Source organism: Vulpes vulpes, chromosome 12 (genome assembly GCF_048418805.1).
Source record: "Vulpes vulpes isolate BD-2025 chromosome 12, VulVul3, whole genome shotgun sequence".
Taxonomy (NCBI): domain Eukaryota; kingdom Metazoa; phylum Chordata; class Mammalia; order Carnivora; family Canidae; genus Vulpes; species Vulpes vulpes.
The window spans coordinates 31831862-31851803 of NC_132791.1; the positions used below are offsets into that span (position 1 = coordinate 31831862).

A 19942-nucleotide genomic window follows, 5' to 3' on the forward strand; every position below is an offset into this window, starting at 1 on the left:
TTCTCATTAATGCTGAGTGAGCTGATGTGTCTTAATAATCTCCAACTGTGCTAACTTCTCCCAGGTGCAATCTTACGTTTCACAAGGTTAATATGTTTAACATATACATTTACTGGAGCTGTTTTTATCCCATCTTAAAAGTTGCATTTAGTAAAAGACCCAATTTCCAAATTTATTGTTCATTTCTTTTGCCTACTTTTCAGAGTGTCAGGGAAAACACCCTTATTGCATTGGCTAGCGTTCCCATTCCTTCCATTATTCCGATCCTAATGATGTAGTTCTAGGTTGGAGGTACAGAAAGGGTGAACAGAGAAAATTTAGTAAAGTGTATGTTTTTCAGAATGCCTTCAAAACTGTTGAAAAGTTCATGAGGGTAGAGGGGGAACTTACCCTGCCAGCTAATGAGCTATTCTTTAGAAAAAAGGTCATAGTTTTCAAACAGGATAATATGTTCAGAGAAACGTGTTTAGTATCTTGCTTATCTAGGTCTTGAGGAATGGAGAGCTTTAATAACATAAATAAACTTTTGTTTATTACTCTACTTACAATTAATAACTACAAAAGCCATTTGCTGTCTCCATTCAACTATTTTTTTAGCTATCACATTATGCAAATTAGTAAAACAATATAAGTGCAACTTTAAAGTTTTCATGCTCTTACAAGGTATTTATGTAGAAACTATTTTGTTAATTATACATAATTCTAATTCTTCCTTGTCAAGGTATATTCTAGGGATTTCTTCTAAGCATGCTTATTAAGTCAGTATTACTGTCAATGTATTAATACGTCGATTTATTTAGGTTTTTCACTAATTCTAACTGGTCTTCCTTCCTCCCCAACCTTTCTCCTTTACTTAATTATAGAAAGTACATGAACATAAGTCTGGTACTACCTTCAAATCATAGAATTGTAAAAAGTTGTGAAAACTAATTAGTTAAAAAAAGAGGAAGTTTTCTCTGACCTTGGGGGTTTATAAGACCTGAAGGAACCCCGCAAAAGCAACACCACACCTTTCTTTTCCTATGGCTCAAGTCTTCTGACAAGATCTTTCCTGTCTACCAAAAGTGGTTTCTTAATAGAACAATTAAGATTATCCAGTTCTTTTTACCTTCCCCAGATATCAGAAGCTTTTTGAGGAGGGTCATAAACATCCTTCTAGGGGAACCCTTATAGCCTAGAACAGGCTGCACAACCTATATACGCAAAGTTTAAGTGATTAATAGCTGACATCAAAAGGGAGAGGTGTTTCATTAGACATAAATGTCGTGTTTTCTCTCTGCTTTTTTCTTTCTTCTAGCTGCTCTAAGGCATCAATGATGAAAATAGAGAAGTGGATTACATAGTCTTAGAGACGTGGTGCTCCATAAACTCTAATCAACGTAAATAAATATCCACGCAGTTCTGGAGAAATCGCTGAGGCTGTTTGGAACAGGTGCTTTGTGACCATCTCGAGAGTATAGAGCATCACAGTAAGTTGGAAATAGAAAGTTGAGTGTAAAATAATAGTCTATTTGTCCATGTAGGGAAATGAAAGCCCTGTAAGACTTTCCTATACTTGAAACATCAGTGCCTGTAACCTTGGATTCTTCTGACCATTAACAAAATGGGAAGGGGAAAAGAAAAGGTATCCGTGGATGTTTTCAACAGGACAAGAGGGAGGCAGGGGAGCCAAGATGCAAGATTCCACAAAGTGGGCAAAAGGAGAGGCGTTTGCAGCGCTTTCCGCCTTCCGGGGGCAGCCGGGGGAGACGGAGGCGGGAGGGGGCGCCAGGTGGGTGGGGGTCCAGCCCGGCGGAGGCTGACGTCGCCGCGCACCTGCCGCACCTGCCGCACCTGCCGGGGCGGGGCTCCCGCGCACAGGACGAGCCGGAACGGTAAGGCGGGAGGGGCGTGGGCCGCAGGGCTGCCGAGCGGCGGGGGCGGAACCTGGCGGCCCCTGCCCGGCCCGCTGGGCTTTCGCTCCGGGGGCCGGGTTCGTGCGCTTGGGCTGCGCGCGGTCGGAGTGCAGGGCCCTCCCGCAGGCTCCCCCCAGCCCGGGCCTCGGGGCGGCGGGGGCTGGGGGGGGGGGCACTGCCCTCTCCTCGCCCTGCTGCGCGCCCCCCGGACCGTCCCGGGCCCCAGGGCGCTGCGCTGTGCGCGGAGGCGCCGTCCCGCGCGCCCGGGCCCGGTGCGGATGCGGGTGCGGGTGCGGGTGCGGGTGCGAGTTGACTCGCTCTTGCAAACTCTCCGCCAGTTAAGGGGCCGCTCGCTCCCGCACCCAGCCGGTCCGCTCTTCTCGCCCCTCTTGCGCCCGTCTTTTCGATTTGAGGATCCTCTGTCTCCTTAAGAGTTTGGATAAAATCGCTTCTCCATCATCTACTGAGATAGTCATGACCCGATGGTTTTCATACTTTTTTTTTTTTTTTTTTTTTTTGAACGCTGACTGCAGAAAAATGCCATAAGGAGGCGGGGAAAGAGGAAGGAGTGTGTGTGTGTGTGTGTGTGTGTGTGAGAGAGAGAGAGAGAGAGAGAGAGAGAGAGAGAGAGAGAGAGAAACCAACCTAGGGGGAGGGCAGGGGGCTTCCCTCTCCGGGAGGACAGAATGATACATACTGTCATTAACAGTTCTGACCCACCCAGACCCCACCCTTCGGTTGCATCCATCACACAGTCCTTACAAAGGGGCAGCGCTGTCACACGGCTTGCCCTGCTCCTGGGGCTCTCGGGCTGGCTTAATGAGGTGCACCCAGCCGGGACTATTGTGCAGCGCGAACCAGGCAGGAACGCGACGGCAGCGAGCCTCGCAGCTGCTCGCAGCAGCCCCGCAGCAGCCGCCAAACCCAGACCTCAAGTGGATGGATGCCTCTGGAAGTGTCTTCCTGAACGAACCCATCAGGCAGTGGAAGGCTGTGGCAGGGCTAGTGAACTTAGATGGGGCGTTCCTCTCCTGCAGTTGAGCTGGCTGGAGGCAAGTGCAGTCACTCGGGTAATCGCTGGGGTGCTGGGAGCGGGTGCTGGTGGGTGGCGGTGGGTGGCGGTGGTGGTTTTCAGCCAGGGCTCAGTTCAAAGACGGCTCGGATCAATTTGCCCTCCAACCACTCAACTCTCCCCTTTACCTTTTGTTTTGTTAGCTTGGCTTCGTCCACCCCCACCCTCTCCTTCGTGTGGTGTGAACCGTGCGTCTTGCTCAGAGGTTTGTGCATTTAAATGTAATTCTGATTGGTGAATGTTCTCTCCTTTTTGTTGTGATTACTAGAGATACTTTAGTCCTGCCTTCCCAGTTCCGCGCCCTGCACAAGCAGTTTTGAAAAATTAAGTGCAAAAAGCATGACAAAGCAATATGAGGTTGCCGTGGTAAGTGAACTTTTAAACCAAAAGTTACCATTTATTCTCGTCTGCTCGGTCTGGGTGGGTGGTTTGAAGGGGAATCCTCACACACAAAGGGCTAGGGGCTGGGAAGAGGGGGGCGGTGAAACAAATGAGACAGTAGTTGAAATTTTGTTTTTCTTTTGACTCTGGTCAGTAGACCTGTTCCGCATTTACCTGGTGGATACTCTTGGGATGGTAATGGGCTTGATGCATTTAAAGTGAGCGAGAGTTGGCAGTCTGCAGGGTGGAGGTGCAGGGGAGGGAGGCGAAGGGAACGAGGTTATTGTCTGGTTTCTAAAAGACCCGGGCAGCTCTGACTTCCTGAACTCAGCACAGTAGCCGGGTCATTCCTGACCCAAACCCTTGAGGAGGAGAGGAACAGTGGGGTCACCCACAGTGACCACCACTATCTGCGCCCTCACCTGCACTGCCAGACCTCCCACCCTCCTCCTCACACTTCTCAGTAGCAATCTTAGAAGCCGTCATTCTTAGACAAATCCTAAACACCTGCAGATGAGAAAAGAATACATTTGGAAAGTTGTGGTCTTAAAAAGAGGCTTGAGGCTGGAGAAAGGAATTGCTTAGCCCCCACTTCCCATTTCTCCCTTCTCTTCTAGCCCTCTCTCCTTTTAAACTGAAGAATAGAGATTTATTTAAGGGTCCTTCCCCAGCCTCCTCTCCTAATCCCTTTTTCTTGTTTGTTTGTTTGTTTGTTTGTTTTTTTAAAGGTGTGTTCCAGAAAAGGATTTCTGAGTTTTGTCCCCTTATCTCATTCACTTTCTGAGAATAGCTATCCAACTTAGTATTGGTGGTCTGCTTAACCATTTCAAGTTTGGTAAAAGGTTCAGCCTTTCCTCTGGAAAATTCTAAATAGTTTGGCCAGCTCTGAATTAAACAAACAAACAAACAAAGATTAACAGTGCTCAGTAGTCTTAACTTTTTCTGTGTGTGAATCTGGTTGCCTTTTAATTTGTCAAGGGCTGTTGTCATGGAGATGGCTGGGATGCCCTATATTGGAATGGACCTGCACATTCTCTGGTGAGGCAAGGCCATCTAAGTTTTCTCCTTTGAAGGATGTAATGGAAACAAAAACGACCCCTAAGAGGAATTGTATTCATGTTTTGTTGCAACCATTCTTAATTAACATTGTTTTTGGTAATTATGTGTGCAGGTATAATTGCATATGCTTAAATTTTTCAAGACCTATTCTAAAATATTTTTAAGTTATCATAAACTTCCTCTGATCATAAAAAACACAGAAAGTAACAATTAACTGATTACATTGCCACAAAATTAATGAATTTTATTGGGCATACAGTTTAATGACTTATTTTAACAACTGACTTACATGTGGTCTCTTCTCCAAAAAGTTGATGTAATTTACCAGTAACTGTCAAGGTAAAGCCACACCTTATGCAGTTGGCTTCTCAAATCAGTTGCTTTTGGTCTTGCTATTTGCAATCATCTTCTTTAAAACAGTTTTCTGCTTGAGAGTTGAAACTCCAAATGGCTAAAGTAAACTACTAATCTGTTGGTACAAGCAGAATCAATTCAATGAAGCTTTGAAAAGAAATGCTAGAAGAACTTAAATTAAAATATAGTATTTTATATATTTCTGGTAGCAAGAGATTCAGTTAAGAAGTTTGACTTTTTTTTTTTTTTTTTGTACTGCTATTCTTGAACTACAGATAGTCGACCGACAATATTTTTAACTATAATTTACTTTGGATCATTCTACTCATCTGTCATGCCTATTTAATTTTGTGATTAATCTTGATCTATACTGGTACTGCCTGGGTTATTTGTTGATTTTAAGGAACATCTTAAACTGCATTTATATGAGGACTACAGATGAAGTAAGAATTCACTACTACTGCTGTACAGTTATTTGCAAGTAAATTTATGGCCTGTATATGTGCAAAGTTAAATTACTTGGATACTTGGGGAAAAACCCCTTTAATCAGAATTATTTTATAATACTCATAATTTCACCTAAGCCCTCAACTTTACTATAACTTTCTACCTACACATTGAAAATACTGTTTCTCTTGAAGATGTTCATAAAAATTATTATTTAAAATAAGTTGGGTAATTGAAAGTCATCTAAGTGACAATAATACATATAGTTTAATATCTTATAAATGTACTTAAATTATTTATTGCTAATATTCCAGGCACTTTCCCTCACTAATACTACAATTCTGTGGTAATTTTAGATTTACTAAACTTTCTCATTATGAAAATATCTTTATATCAGAAAGTAATACTATTATCATTTCTTTCCTCAATGTTCTAATTACATGTCACTAGCACATTAGAAATACAGTGGCCATGTTCTGATATTTTCCCTAAACCTCAGTCCATTAGAATAAATTTCACAAAAACAGGAAGCTTATAATATTCATAAGAACAAAATTCTAAGTGTTTTCAACTAAGCAATATTCTCATAGAAATATTTATCCCATAACATTTACTCAATTTATGTAAATAGGTATCATATATAAAGGAGCAAAATAGATGAGATATGTGTGGGGAGTGCAGGTGGGTGGCAGCCAGGGTCATCCAATGTTACATTGCACTTTTTACCCCTTGTACCATATCTAGGAAATGAAATGTTCTTGCAAGCAAACAAGCAAAAGAGGAAGAGCTGAAGTGATATTATGATTTTAACAATTCAAAAATAACCTTCATTTATTACTTCTAATTAGTAATGTATACCTTGTATCAAGTATACAACCTGAAATAGCTAAGAAGTTAACCTTAGTAGTTAACATTTGTTGTCCACCTGCCTTGACCCAGCCATGAATCCATTCCTGTGTGAGTGCTTGACATATATTATTTCAGTTAATCATCAAAACACTCTAGGTGGAGGTTTTATTTTATTTATTTATTTATTTATTTATTTATTTATTTATTTATTTATTTATTTTTAGGTGGAGGTTTTATTATGCCTAGCAACTAACTAGAGTAAGGTCAGACAGCTTCATAACCAGTTGAATCAAATCTATCATAACTTGGATCTAAAATCAAACAAAATGAAAATGTGTGATAATTTTCTAAATTTAAAAAGACCCTCCACGTAAAACCCACATGATCTCCACAAATTCCCAAGATAGGAATGATTACTCTTAATCTTGGCACTTTCTTTGATAAAACATTTTTGAAGAAATAAAACTTAGTGAAATATTCCTAATTATAATTCCCAAATTGGGTTTGGATATAATAGGCTAATTTGACTGGTTGTTTCTCTCTTGGGACAATAATTAGGGAAAATTTATTGCATTCTCCATCCCACCCCAAAACAAACAAAAGGAGAGGAAGATTAAATCAATGATAATGACAGAAATATTTTCAAATAAGTACCAAAGATGCCTACTAACTAAAAGGAAAATCTAACTGCAAACTCAGTTTTCCTTACAAGGGGACTCAAAATCAAATAAGCAGAGTGGTGTTTTTGTTATGTTACCAACTTAAATGCTATTTAATTTTTCATTTAAGGACTTTAAAATTTTGATTACAATAATATTTGCCTAAGTAATATTATATGATTTGATGAGTGGCAAATCATTTAATGACTTTTTGCCATACTATGTATTTTTTAAGTTAGCTTACCTTGATATACCTATAATCAATTAACTTACACTGCAATTATTTTCTGAATTTTTAAATTGCCCTCATTTAGTTAGAGACATATAGAAAGTGATATAGAAAATAGAATTTTCAAATGAAATCCTATTATATGATTCCTTTTTAAATATGAAAGATGATAGACTCTCATATATTAGAAAAAAAGATTCCTTCCCTTTAAAAGGCTCTAATTGTGCTGTTCTTTTATTTATAAAATCTTTGAACCTGAGAGAATGAGACATAGATATCGAATCTGCAAAAATGGAGATGTTAAGATTTTATGGAGGTAATCCATTCAAGTTCCCTTAAGTACCAATGAAAAAATGTTTAAGGACTTCATTTACATTCAACAGAAAACTGTTCGATTTTTCACTTTCACCTGAGAAGAAATGAAGGCACTCAGAATAACTCTGTCTGCATGTTATACAATAAATGGGTTCCTAAATTGTTTGGTGTAAACATTTTTTTTAATTGAATTACTTTTTCAAAATGCACAGAGCTCACCTGTTAAAAGAGCATTTGAATTTTATGCTCTCGTTGAGTGAAGAACTTTTTAGAAATTGATCTGTTTTGTTTCAGCTTTTTATAAAGTAAAATCATTCAGATCTGTCATACTTATTTTTATTTTCTTTAAAGACTTTATTTTTAAGTAATCTCCAAACTCAACGTGGGGTGGGGCACAAACCCAAGACTCTGAGACCCAGAGAACATACCCTACTGCCTGAGCTATCCAGGTACCCATACATAGATCTATCATGTTTAAACCTCAGTTACTATGAGAGTGCCAGTAGCTTTTTTAAAAGTCTTATAGCTTTTGCCTTTTAAGGACCACGTTATAATCAAAGAGCTGTGGGGCTTAAGTGTTTAAGTCTTGCAGAATTCTTGCTGTTGGTCACACATAACTTGGCTCCACTTCACTCTGACCTTGGAGACCATGCCCTGACAAACCCTTGGATTTTCACTCTCCAAAAACTAATTCTAGTTACTTGGCTCATTTTCAGTAAAATTCAATCTGTTATTATCATAGTTAATATTTGTATAACTTTCTATTTATCTTTGATTTGAAATTTTACATTACATTTTAAGTACTAAAATCACAGAAATGACAATTTTCTTTCCCTTCAAATTTATCAAAGTGCACAGGTCTATATGTAAATAATAAGTGTAAATATACATATACAAAATGCTATAGTTTTATTAGTAGGAAGCAAAAGAGAAAACTTATTAAAGCAGTTTTTCAGTTTTAAATTTATGGGATAATTAATGCCACAAAACGGAATTTTATCTAATGAAAAGTACATTAGCTATACTTATTATTAACTAAAAATCTAAGTTTTTAAGGATAGGCCTGTGGATCCTTATCTCCACTATTGCTTTCCCATAACTTCATACAAAATGGTAATTTCACTTGAAAAATTAGGAGATGTTTAAATCCCTGTGTTTAAATTAGGGAAAGAATGGAAGAACTTTATGATAATTCCTGCATAGGTTCTGGAATCCTTCGAGCTTTGCACCTCAATTTAATCCATTTAAATTCTTTTAAACATGAAATTGTTACATTTTTTGTTCAAAGTAAAGTTGTATGTCGTGGATTTTTCATCAAAGTCTCTCAGAGCGTGAGGGATTTACAGGAAAGGGTAAAATAATACAAACTAGATACTATCACACCTGACAGACATTGGCAGAGGTTGAGAAGACAGTTCTAATGTTTGGGTTTTTTTTTTTTTAATAGACATATACAGTTAATGAAATCTGAGGTCATTACCGTTTAGAACTGAGAATTCAGCTTTTTTGAGTGTTTCCAATAAAAATAATTAACCACAGTACAGATTATAAATATTTAATAAAATATTAAAAAGTTACCACTATCCTTTGTTAAGGATAATGAGAGTGAGAAGATTGCTATAGAAATCTAAACTTCTGAATTTCTAATTTATTGGTGCTTAATTTATCACCATTAAATTTGATATTATAACAGAGATGGTATTTAATATGTTTAGTTCTTATCATAGACACCATAACATTTTGGTGTATCTTAGAATACAAATTAATGGCACATATATTACTCAACAAACATGATCGTGAGCTTACTACATTTTAGGCACAGGGCTGGAGCCGGGAAATACCCTACTGGGAAAGACGCGTTTGCTATCGAGCATTGCACAGTCAGTGCAGGAGACAGACATGTCAACAAATGGTTATAATGGAGTGAGATCATTGCTATCTGAGCTATGTACAAAGTGCTTTCAGGAGCATAGAGGACACTATCACCAGTTTGCCTGCAGTTGGCTTTAGTGAGGGTATTCAGGAAGTGTTTCTCAGTGGCAGTGAAGTTTTATACACTTTTTTTTTAATTTAAAAAAAAGTAACAGTAGACCTTCAGATAATATAAAGAAAGATGCAGTATATATTTTTCTAGTTTTTACATTTTGATATGTACTTAAGATGAGGGAGAGCAAGTTTTCTGTGATGCTGAATTTTTTAAGATTCATTAGTGTAATTTCTCAGATACACTGCCTTTGACAAATGTGCACAGCCAGGCAAGCCTTTAATATATTGATTATGTTAGTGTTTTGTTGCTAGTAGCATAATGGATAAAGCACAGGCTCCATTTTTATTCTTCTATCCTCTACCAAAGGGGGGTGGGTGGGTGGGAAAGAAGTATATTGCAAACCGTGAAAGGCACACAAAAGCAAAAGTAATTAAATAACATAAATGGTGAGGGAGATTGCCTGTGATCTGGGCTAGAATTAGAAAAGGAGGTGTAAGAAAGAGGTTATTTGAGAGGAAAGGATATGAAAATGTTTTAAAATAGAAAAAAAAGAGTTCTGCTTTGTAACAATAGGGCATCAACTTAAGTGATTTCACTTTCCTTTGTGTTGCTTTCACATTTACAACAGAGGAGGGAAGTACTATTAATCTGAAATTTTCTTTACTTAGGATTAAGTTTCATCATTGATCAGACTGAAACCACCCTATTTTTCTTTCTTAAACTCCCAGTTGCATGAAAAATCTTTACTTCAGAGTGATTAGTACTTCATGTGAATATCATTATGCATTTTGCTTTCTGATGTCTTGACAATGCAGTTTATCCCATTCTCACTGGGATTCTCTCCTGGCAACAATTTTTTGTTTCCTTGTGTTCATTTTTAGGAAAATCCTCTCAACATTGTTATATGTATTATTTTATAGGAAGGAAGCATGTAAAATACTCTTGAACTCATTTTACTTGTGAGTTTGAATAGCATTCAGATTAGAATGATTTCCCCAGAATTTTATAGGCTTGCCCAATCCAGCTGTATATTTTATATGCTAATGTAAATTCTATTTTTGTTCCCCTTGGGGGTTTAAGTGATTATAATTGTTGCTCTTCAAAAGCCAAACAGATGATGATTGCTGCTTCAGGAGTATACCAAAAGAAACTGGCTTTCATTAAACCTGCTCATCCACTTCATAATTATCTCCATTTTATCTAGCTAAGAAGCAGGAAAAAAATGGCAAGTACAGTTCATTGAAGCCAGTTCAGTTATTTAAACATCGCTTTATTGAACTAGCAGGAGGTGTAAAGTAGGGGGAATGTTTTCATTCTAACACTGATATGTAGCCAGTGGCCCAACTCAAGAGTTAGTTGAGCATCAAATGCCAGAGGCCACAGGGAATGAGAGGGGAGATATTTTGAGCCATTCTGAGAAGAGTCCTCTAGTGGATACAATAAATAGTACTGCAGTGACAGCTAGGCTGAAATATTCTTTTTGCTTGTTCTTCCTGGAAGTTAAAAATGAAGTTAACTATGTAGTGCTCTATTAAGAAAGACTCAGAAATGCATCCTAAGTGAATTCCTATTTCCTATATAATGGAAATAAGGGGGGAGCCAGATATTGATAAGTTCCAAAAACCAAATCCTGAGACTGACATCCTAAGTCCTTCAGAGAATCCTTATGGTCACATAGGCCTTGTGATCTCTGATCATGGGTCAGAAAGCAAATTCTTATGAAGGCTGATTTTCCTCAACAGATAGAATATCTGCCCATTCAGGTGACACAAGGCTCTGAGTTATCTGTTTTCTACTCCCAGGGGATGTGTGGAGGGGTGGCTTTGGAATTGGCTTGTATTGGAACATGTTCCTGACCACATACCTTGCTGGCTGTCCTGAGACCACAGTGAGGATCCTTGAACTGTTACCCAGGGGAATAAAAAAGTATCCAGAGTCACCAGCTGTTTAAGCTTCCAGCTGTGAGAAAGCAGTTCTCTGCTGGTTAAATGAAAAAATTCTGAAAGAGCTCTCTTTAAAATTTCAAAGAGCCATGTTTTAGAAACCAATTGTCTAAGGCTAGACTTAGATGAAACATTATATTCATAAACAAGGAAAATGGAAGGTTTTATTTTTACAGATTTTCATTTTCATGTTTCATAATAGTTCAGCAAGTTTCAGGCAATTTCACTTTTTGAAGTGTTAACATAGAATTGTTATTTTACAACCTGATTTTGAAACTTTTGTGGAATTATATTGAAAAGGGGGGGAAAAGTTTATTTAATAAGAAAAAGGAAATATGTTCCTGAAAGGCTTTTGGGTAATTTGCTGGAAAGTTCTATACATTAAAAAATAGTTATTTTCCTCTCAATTCTTATGCCACAACAATAAAAAATTTTCCAGTTTTCATATATGTAATTTTATTTTGGCTTCACAATAACCTCATAAAGTAAGAAGAGTAAATAATATAATTTCATTTTATATATAAGAAACAGAGATTCATAGTTTTAAAACTGGAATCTGGGGTATACCAACTCCTTGATCAATATTTCAACACCTTGATCTACCAATAGCTTGCCAATGCATGATGTTGGAATTACATCTAGACTTTAAGGGTCCTTTCTAAACCCCAGGGGTCAGGCTAAAAAATGTTCCCAGAGAATGAGGATTTTCCCAATATTAGGTCACCTATACAATTTACATTCTTCGATTCAGGGAGAATCTAATGTATCAATCTAGTGTATCAATGGCATACGCTCTAAATTAAAAACTATCTGGTAGTGTGACAGTGTTAGAATTTTCTTGGATTCTTGTGTAGAGATATTCCAGGGTTTAAATAACTCCGATTTCCTACCAACAAGGCCTATAAAAGCCTTAAGTCTGGGAATATACCAGCTGTACTTTGAGCGGCCCTAAACAAAAATGGGGAAAACTCTGGTTTTCTCACCTCCCCATCACCTTCTCTTGATACCTCTAAGACCTGGCCATCCTTTGTTTCCTTAGGGTTGTGCTGTCCCTTTACTCATATTGTTAAAACCCAAGGTCTACTACGACAATATCTCTTTCCCTTCCAAGGTGACAGGTTGTAAATCTAATAAATTATTCCCCACTAATGGGAAGATGTTAAAGAGAGTCCTTTTTTCCCCGGTTAATATTTGAAAGTCACTCCCAGGGAAAATGTCCTCATTTTTGTTAAACAATCATGGTGAATAACCTGTCGGGTAGTCATGTCGGGCCAATATAAATATTTTTCTGGTAGCTGCTTTCCTTAACCATGTAGTGTTCCTTGATCTCTATCACTGAGGAGACTGCTTACTTATCTTGAAATAGGACAGTTAGAAATGAACTAACTCAACAGGAAAATAGAACTGAAAAAATCCCCTGCCTCATCTGTCTATGCTTATTAAATAGAAGTAAAAGCTACAAGCTTTAGTAAATCAAATCTTTTAAAAGTCTGCCAGTTAAATCTCTTTCAGCATAACACAAAAGTACAAGTTTGGCAATTATTCTCATTAATATGCTCAACAGGGGGGCACCTGGGTGCCTCAGGTTAGGTCTGCCTTTGGCTCAGGACTGGATCCCCTAGTCCTGGGATGAGTCCTGCATCGGGCTCCCCACAGGGAGCCTGCTTCTCCCTCTGCCTAGGTCTCTGCGTCTCTCATGAATAAATAAATAAAATCTTTTTTTTTTTTAAACTGCTCAACAGAGAGCCACACTTAAATAGTTTAAGCCATACTTAAACTCCAAGTTACCTGAGCAATTGAAAAGTTAGTACTACTTTTTGTTTTAAATCAATCAGAATCATCCGTAGAGATTTTTATAAACACATACGCTGAGACCTAACCTCAAAATTACTGAGCAGATGTCCTAGGATACAGACCAGGCATCTGTACTTTAAAAGAAAAAAACCTACCCAGTAGGTTGAGGCTTCAACTCACAGCTATGTGTGAGAATCTCCAGACTTTCCTCTCACCGGTTCTAATGGTCACTGGAAGATGCACTCTGTGCCAGGCATTCTCCTAAGACCTTGACAAGTATTTTTTCACTTAGTGCTTACAATAACCCTAAAATGTGGCTCTTATTCTTATAGTACTCATTTTACCAAGAGAAATCGGAGGATTGGAGAGGTCAGGGAATGGGCCCAAAGTCATATACCAAGGAATATGGGAGAGGCAGAACCAGAATCCACATCTGCTTGAATACTGTGAGCGGCTGCAATCCTGAGAAGGCCTCTTAAATATACAGATTGAAAATGCATGGCTGTATTTTATAGCTGTAATTTCCAACCTAGAAGCTCCCATTTTGCTGCTTTGATTATCCTAAGATTATCCAGAATGTACAGGGATTGTTTCATTTTATGGCCTTAAAAGATAGCTACTATATTCATGTGAGAGGAGCCATGGTCTAATAGTTAAAAGATTCTTTAAAATTATAGGTAAAATGTTTTGCTTTCTCTGTATAAAAGTTACAGATGACTTTCTACTTTAGGTCTTAATTCAGAAACTCAGGAGCCGCTATAAATTACCTTTTAATTTCATGGCTAAAAAATATTCAGAAATGACACAGTGTTAGAAGAGCATACTTTTTCCTTCCAGGTTAATTTCTTATTAAAAAATATTTTAAAATACATAAAATCATTGCTGAGAAATGCAGTTTCCCGTGTGGAATATGCAATTTTAGGATTTGTTCTTTCTGATTTGGGGCTGACACCATTATTTAGAATAGTGATGACTCATGTCTAGGACTGAAATCTGTTTTTCATGGGTTTATACATTTTCCCCTTGAATTGCACCAAAAATGGTTTTTTAATTGGCTTTAACTCATGCCCAATAAATTGGACGAAAATTGATTGCCGCAGTCATGTTTGGTTTAAAATTATTCAAGACTGCGCCACGAGTCAAATGAGTGCATGATCGAGGGCAGTGGCGCTTATGTCCTCTGTTTATGACAAATAATGTTTTTTTCAAAATGGTCATAATTCATATCTAAAAGTTAATATGTGTTTACAACTTATAAAGCTTAAAAGACAGTAGCAGAGCCACATTAAAAACTTCATGTTAAAAAATAAATTTCTCTTATTTTGATATTATTTCTTAATATCTTCTTTTCCAATTCTACCAAGACTACAAGTTTGGTCATTATATTCCTTTAAAATCAAATAATTCTGCATGGAGTTCTTGTTAGATTCTTGGTCATAACATTAGAATATTTTTAAATAGCAAATTAAATAAGTGAGAGTGTTCAGACTGTACCATCCTATAGAGTTGAGACCATGAGCCAGTTTCCCACTTTCTGCAGAGTGATTTTAAAGACAAATATTAAACAATAGAAAATTGAATTAACTCAGGTGACTGTTTAGGGCATTGAAATAGCAATTCACTAAATGGTACCTGTCAGGAAGCCAGTTTTTGTTCAATCTCATTATAATTATTTACTGTGTTATGGTTTTCATTTATTTATATGCTATAGAAATATAAGCAAATCACTTTAAGGGCTTTGCTAGTTGAGAATAAAGGTGCATTTTATGAGATTCGCTAGCAACTGCAGGAAAGGGCATAATAGGGAAAAAGAAATGATTAATTAAATGAAAAGAACATCCCTTGGCCATAATACAGATAGGCATTAAATGAAGGAAATAGTTGATATTGAGTATAGTGAATATTAGGCAATTCTAAATGGGCAGGGGAGTTATTATCTTACATTCTTAGAAACTGGTAATTTCTGAAATTTTCATCAGTTTGCTCTATTATAAATGTATTTTTCATATGGATTAAATCTCAAGATTTGTTTTTGTAAGTGAATAATATTTTGTTTGGAAACTCCAGGGCTATTCATCTGTCCTCTCTACAAATGTAAGTTGTCTTTTAAGAGGTCTCTGGTCCTCAACATTCAGTATCTACCAGCAGCTTCTACCTTGCTGAATATAGGCCTGAAACTTGAGCTCTTAGCCATAGTTTTTCATGTGTTTTTTGACCCCAAACACAAAACTACCTGTTTTTCAGATTTATAAAAAAGAAAGCATGCCACTCTTTAATGTTCTAGTGACTATTCTTTATGGGATGTTGAATACTCTCAATATTTCATGGAAATCTTTATATATCATTGAATTACCAAATATATACTGCCCTTTCCATGGCTTATCACTATTTACTATGGTTGTGGAGTAGACTTCTGAAAATTAAAATTTACAAAAACCAAATAATGAAAATTTCCTCATAACCTAGTATGACTGATAGCTAGGACCCCCTAGGACATTGTATATTATGTTTCTCAAAATCCTATTGTATTTGACCTGAATCATTTTATTTCATATTTTTTAAAGATTTTATTTATTTATTCATGAGAGACACAGAGAGAGAGAGGCAGAGACACAGGCAGAGGCTCCATGCAGGGAGCCCAAGGTGGGACAGGATCCCGGGTCTCCAGGATCAGGCCCTGGGCTGAAGGTGGTGCTAAACCACAGAGCCACCCAGGCTGCCCTGACCTGAATCATTTTAAAGAAGTAAACTATTTAAGTATCATTTTTATCTCTCTTCCATTAGTGAGCAACAGATGGCATTTAAAGACTTGAGTATGATTATTTCCATTTTAAAAAATAGTTTTGTCTGTTTATGCTAATTGTAATCTCTATTTTCCCTATACTCTTGTTCTCTTGTGTTATGTCCTCTTTAATTTCTGCTATATATTTTTTTCTTTTCTTTAAGATTTTATTTATTTATTCATGAGAGACATAGAGAAAGAAAGAGGCAGAGACACAGGCAGAGGGATAAGCAGGCCCCATGCAAGGAGCCTGACATGGGACTCGATCCCAGGCCCTGGGCGGAGGGCAGCACTAAGCCACTGAGCCACCTGGGCTGCCCTTTTTTATCTATTTATTTAGAATTACTGGATTTTACACCCAGAACGTACTGCAGAGGTCATCTGATATGTAGTGGTTAAAGACTTAGGCCATGCAAATGAACTACTTGGGGTCAAATCACACCTCTCTCAGTTTCTAGTTGTGTGATCATGGGCAAATTACTCAACTTCTTCAGTCTCCTCATCCTTAAAATGATAGGATTATTGTGAGATTAAATGATTTAATGTATATAGAACATTAGAATGCTGTCTAGGATATAGTACATATTCAATACTTGTTATCCATTATTATTTGTTACTAATCCAGTCTTCTGGGAATCATGAGATTTAGTCAGAATAACTTGCTTATAGGGAATCAGTAGTTAGTGGGAGAAAGAACACTCAGACTCACATCTCCTTTCTCCAAGCCTAGGACTCTTAGCTTGGTGCATCCTTCCTAGCGATGTTTTTAAAGGCCCCTCTTGGGCACAGAGGTGTCTTAGAGGCATCCACATCTAATCAGGGTACAGGCTCTGGTTCCTGATTTCTCACCCTCATAGCTGCCTTGGGCTTTTTGGATCAAATATTATTTGTTCAGAACCCTATCACTTTCCCAGGGCCTTCTATAAGTATTTTGGCTGTCAAAACATTTTCATTATTATCAGTGAACCCTTCTATACCTATTAGTCTTTGCCTATCTCTATTTATTCCCTGACCTTACCACCTCATTCCAAGGAGTCTTAGTAGGTTTTTGTTTTTTAACTTTTTAGCTTCTTAGTCCTCCTTATGTCTTGATTCTGATTCGTATGCCTTTGAGTCTCTCCTGCTTGGCATGTCCAAAATTTACACTTATCGATAGATATATTCTGTAGCTAGTAGTTTATGTCAGTATCACTTCTTGGCCTTTCGGCCAAGATCAAGTATATTAGTTTTATGTCAGTTATTTTCCTCTGCTGGCTTTCAAAGCCTCTATGACGTGTCTCTGGAATACTGAACCAACCTATCTTTGCTCTCCAGCCAACTTTCTCCTCTACAGTCAGCCTGGCCTCCTCTACCAAAGTCTTGCAGTTTTTCCCTCTGAATCTCATTTCATTTGCTCTAAACATACCCACATGCGCACACATGCACACAACCCAATAAAGGAGATTTATAGAAAGATCTTTTGAAACTAGGGACTAAAGCACTACAACATATATTTATATTTTCCTCTTTTATAACACCTTATAAAGAGGCTCAGATCTTCATATCCTTTTGATATGGCTCATATGGAAACATACCTTTCTTTTAGCATTCATTTCATGTCTAGGAAATACTAGTATTCTAAAAAACATCAGTGCTATATGAGTTAAATAATGAGAGCACTGACATAAAAGAAAGGCCTTTCTTTGTGTTGTCTGCACAAGAAATCTAGAAATATCAGCAAAAGAAAAAAAGAAATTTCACAGTAAATTATGTCAAAATAATTCAAGGAAATGTCTATTTGTTACTCAAACAGCTTAAACAGTCTGTAACACCGTTCATCTATGTTACATCTTCCAACTCATGTTTACAAAAACTGACATTTAAAACAACCATATTGTCTAATTTTTCATACTAGAATGACAGTGACCAAAGGAACAGAACATCATTTTTATTACAATAGTATTCTCTGTATTCCCTTAAGATGCACATACATATGCTCAGTCAGAGAAATAGATTTCCCACTTAGCGACATCAACATGAAGGATTAAAAGGGGTTGGTGTGATGGCAGTAAAGAGCAGCTCTGTTCTGTGTGTACGTATGTTTCTTCTTGGTGCTAATTGCACTTCCTCAAAGAAGTCTTGCAGACACATGACTGGACTTTGTGTGATTCAATCTCAACAAATTGAAAGGTACATTCAGGGCACAGAGAGATGCTCATTGAAGTTGAGAATAAAAATACCATTGGTCTTTCATTGTCATCTATGAACTTAGACATCAAAAAGTTTAAGATGCATCTTTTTATTGGGCTGCAGAGTTTTGTTTCCTTCCATTCTGCTAATTCAATGAAAGTCCACATCCATAGCTGTATCTCTGTCAATCCGTGGCAATGTTAGTCCAGGAGAAAACAGCAAGAGTATAAACCATAAGCAAATTTTAGTATTCTTTTGATATTATATGTTTTATAATGTCAAGTGGACATTATTTCTCCATTTTCTTTCATTCAAAAGACAATTATAAAAAGCATAGCCTCTTGTGCCCTTTATACACTTTACTTCTACCTTCTTTTGGATATTTATTTGATAGATTTTTAAAGCACAGACAACCTAAGAAATAGAAAACTAGAGCAGGGAGTACTGTTAGCCTATGTAAATGGAATAAATATAATAGCCTATAAAAATGTGGAGAGCCTGGGGAAAGGCCAGTGATAAGGAGATTGAAACTGATTTCTTCCAAGGCCGTAAATGACTAGTAACTTTTAAATTCTTGCCTTAGAGATAACACAGAATGGTAAATAAGATTGGATAATACATGCATATATATATATATATATATATAATAAAATAAAAGTAATAAAAGTATCTCTTGGCATAAAATAAAAATATTTTATTTTGATTAGACTGATTATATATATTTCATTCAACTGATTTCAGTGAGTAATTAATTATAACTTAATGCCACACACTAACATTTTGAGCCTAACAAAGTGCAATGGTCATAATTAATGCCAAAGAGAGTAACACTGTAGAAAGACAACATTCAGGAAAGCTGCTCTTTATTCTTATTAATCTTAAAAATGTAACCCATATTCCTAATGCCTCTGTTATGCTCCTGAAAATGAGAAAAAAAATTTATGTCCTTCCTTACCTTCTGGGTTACAATGATAAATATGTAAAAGTGCATTGAGCTTTTTGTGATAAAAAGTACTATAAAAATCTAAGGTGTTTTTATTATATCAATCAAATGGGATTTCAGACTAAGTTCCTTTTTGAAGACCCACAACTTTTCATGGGCAAATCATGAAATGGTACTGGGAAATGTATTGAAGCCTTATCAGAGGGCAGGCAGAAGATTTTACACCTTTTGAGGTCTTTTAAACTTGGTTACAATTAGAAATGGGAAAAGATATTTATCATAGGATAGATCGGTTGGGATAGTAATGAGAGCAAATGACTATACTTCAGAGACCGTATGTAAAGGCAGGAACTCTGATCCTTGCTTCATCAGATAAGTGTGCTAAGTCACCATTTATGTTTCCTTCATCGTAGTTACTGTGTATCCGTTGTTTCCTCTGTTGAGAGAAGTTTAAATATTTTACACTCATGGTTACATTTCAACTCACAGTCATCCTACGTTAAGCATTATTATCAACGTTGTATAGATCAGTAAATCAAGGCTTAGAAGAGATTGAGTAACTTGTCCAAGGCCCCACAGTGATGGAGTCGGGTTCAAATCAGGATGTGCCTGAAGTCCAAACCCAAACTCTCCACAATTACAAAATTGTGGCTCTTGCTAGAGTAACATTACAATTTCTACTTAAAGGACTAATTTTTGACAAGCTATACTATTAAAAACTTGTGAAGAGATTGTACAAATAGAGGCACTCAAAAGATGCTTAAATCAAACTGAAACAGGTCTTTTGTCAAAGATCAGGAATAAATACTTAGGAACTGATTATGTATTGGTCATTCGACTGTTACCTGAAGATAAATATTATATGTATAAGGACACTATTAGCTGCCTGATTTATTTCTTTGGGAATAGATCTATAATCAGTTTTAAACAAAATTATTACAAAATTTAGATATTTCTAAAGCATCTGATATTTTTGCCTTTATTCATCATAGAATATTTTCCTTAAAAATCTATTATCCCATTTCCCACAGAGAAGAGTTAATGGGGAATCCTCTTAAAAATAA

General features: G+C 36.9%; 1 protein-coding gene across 5 annotated transcripts in view; it reads left to right on the forward strand.

The window, feature by feature from the left end:
* Positions 1-2477: 2477 nt before the first annotated feature.
* ELAVL2 (ELAV like RNA binding protein 2) overlaps positions 2478-19942 on the forward strand; it is a 166791-nt gene continuing 149326 nt past the window's right edge. Inside the window, exons 1-2 of one of the 5 annotated variants that reach the window (XM_072728143.1) lie at positions 2478-2947; positions 3111-3172. The gene's annotated coding sequence lies outside the window, so the exon portion shown is untranslated. Of the gene's footprint in view, positions 2948-3110; positions 3173-3235; positions 3334-19942 lie in introns of those variants that run through there. The other 4 variants (XM_072728149.1, XM_072728150.1, XM_072728141.1 and 1 more) reach the window with 4 other exon arrangements.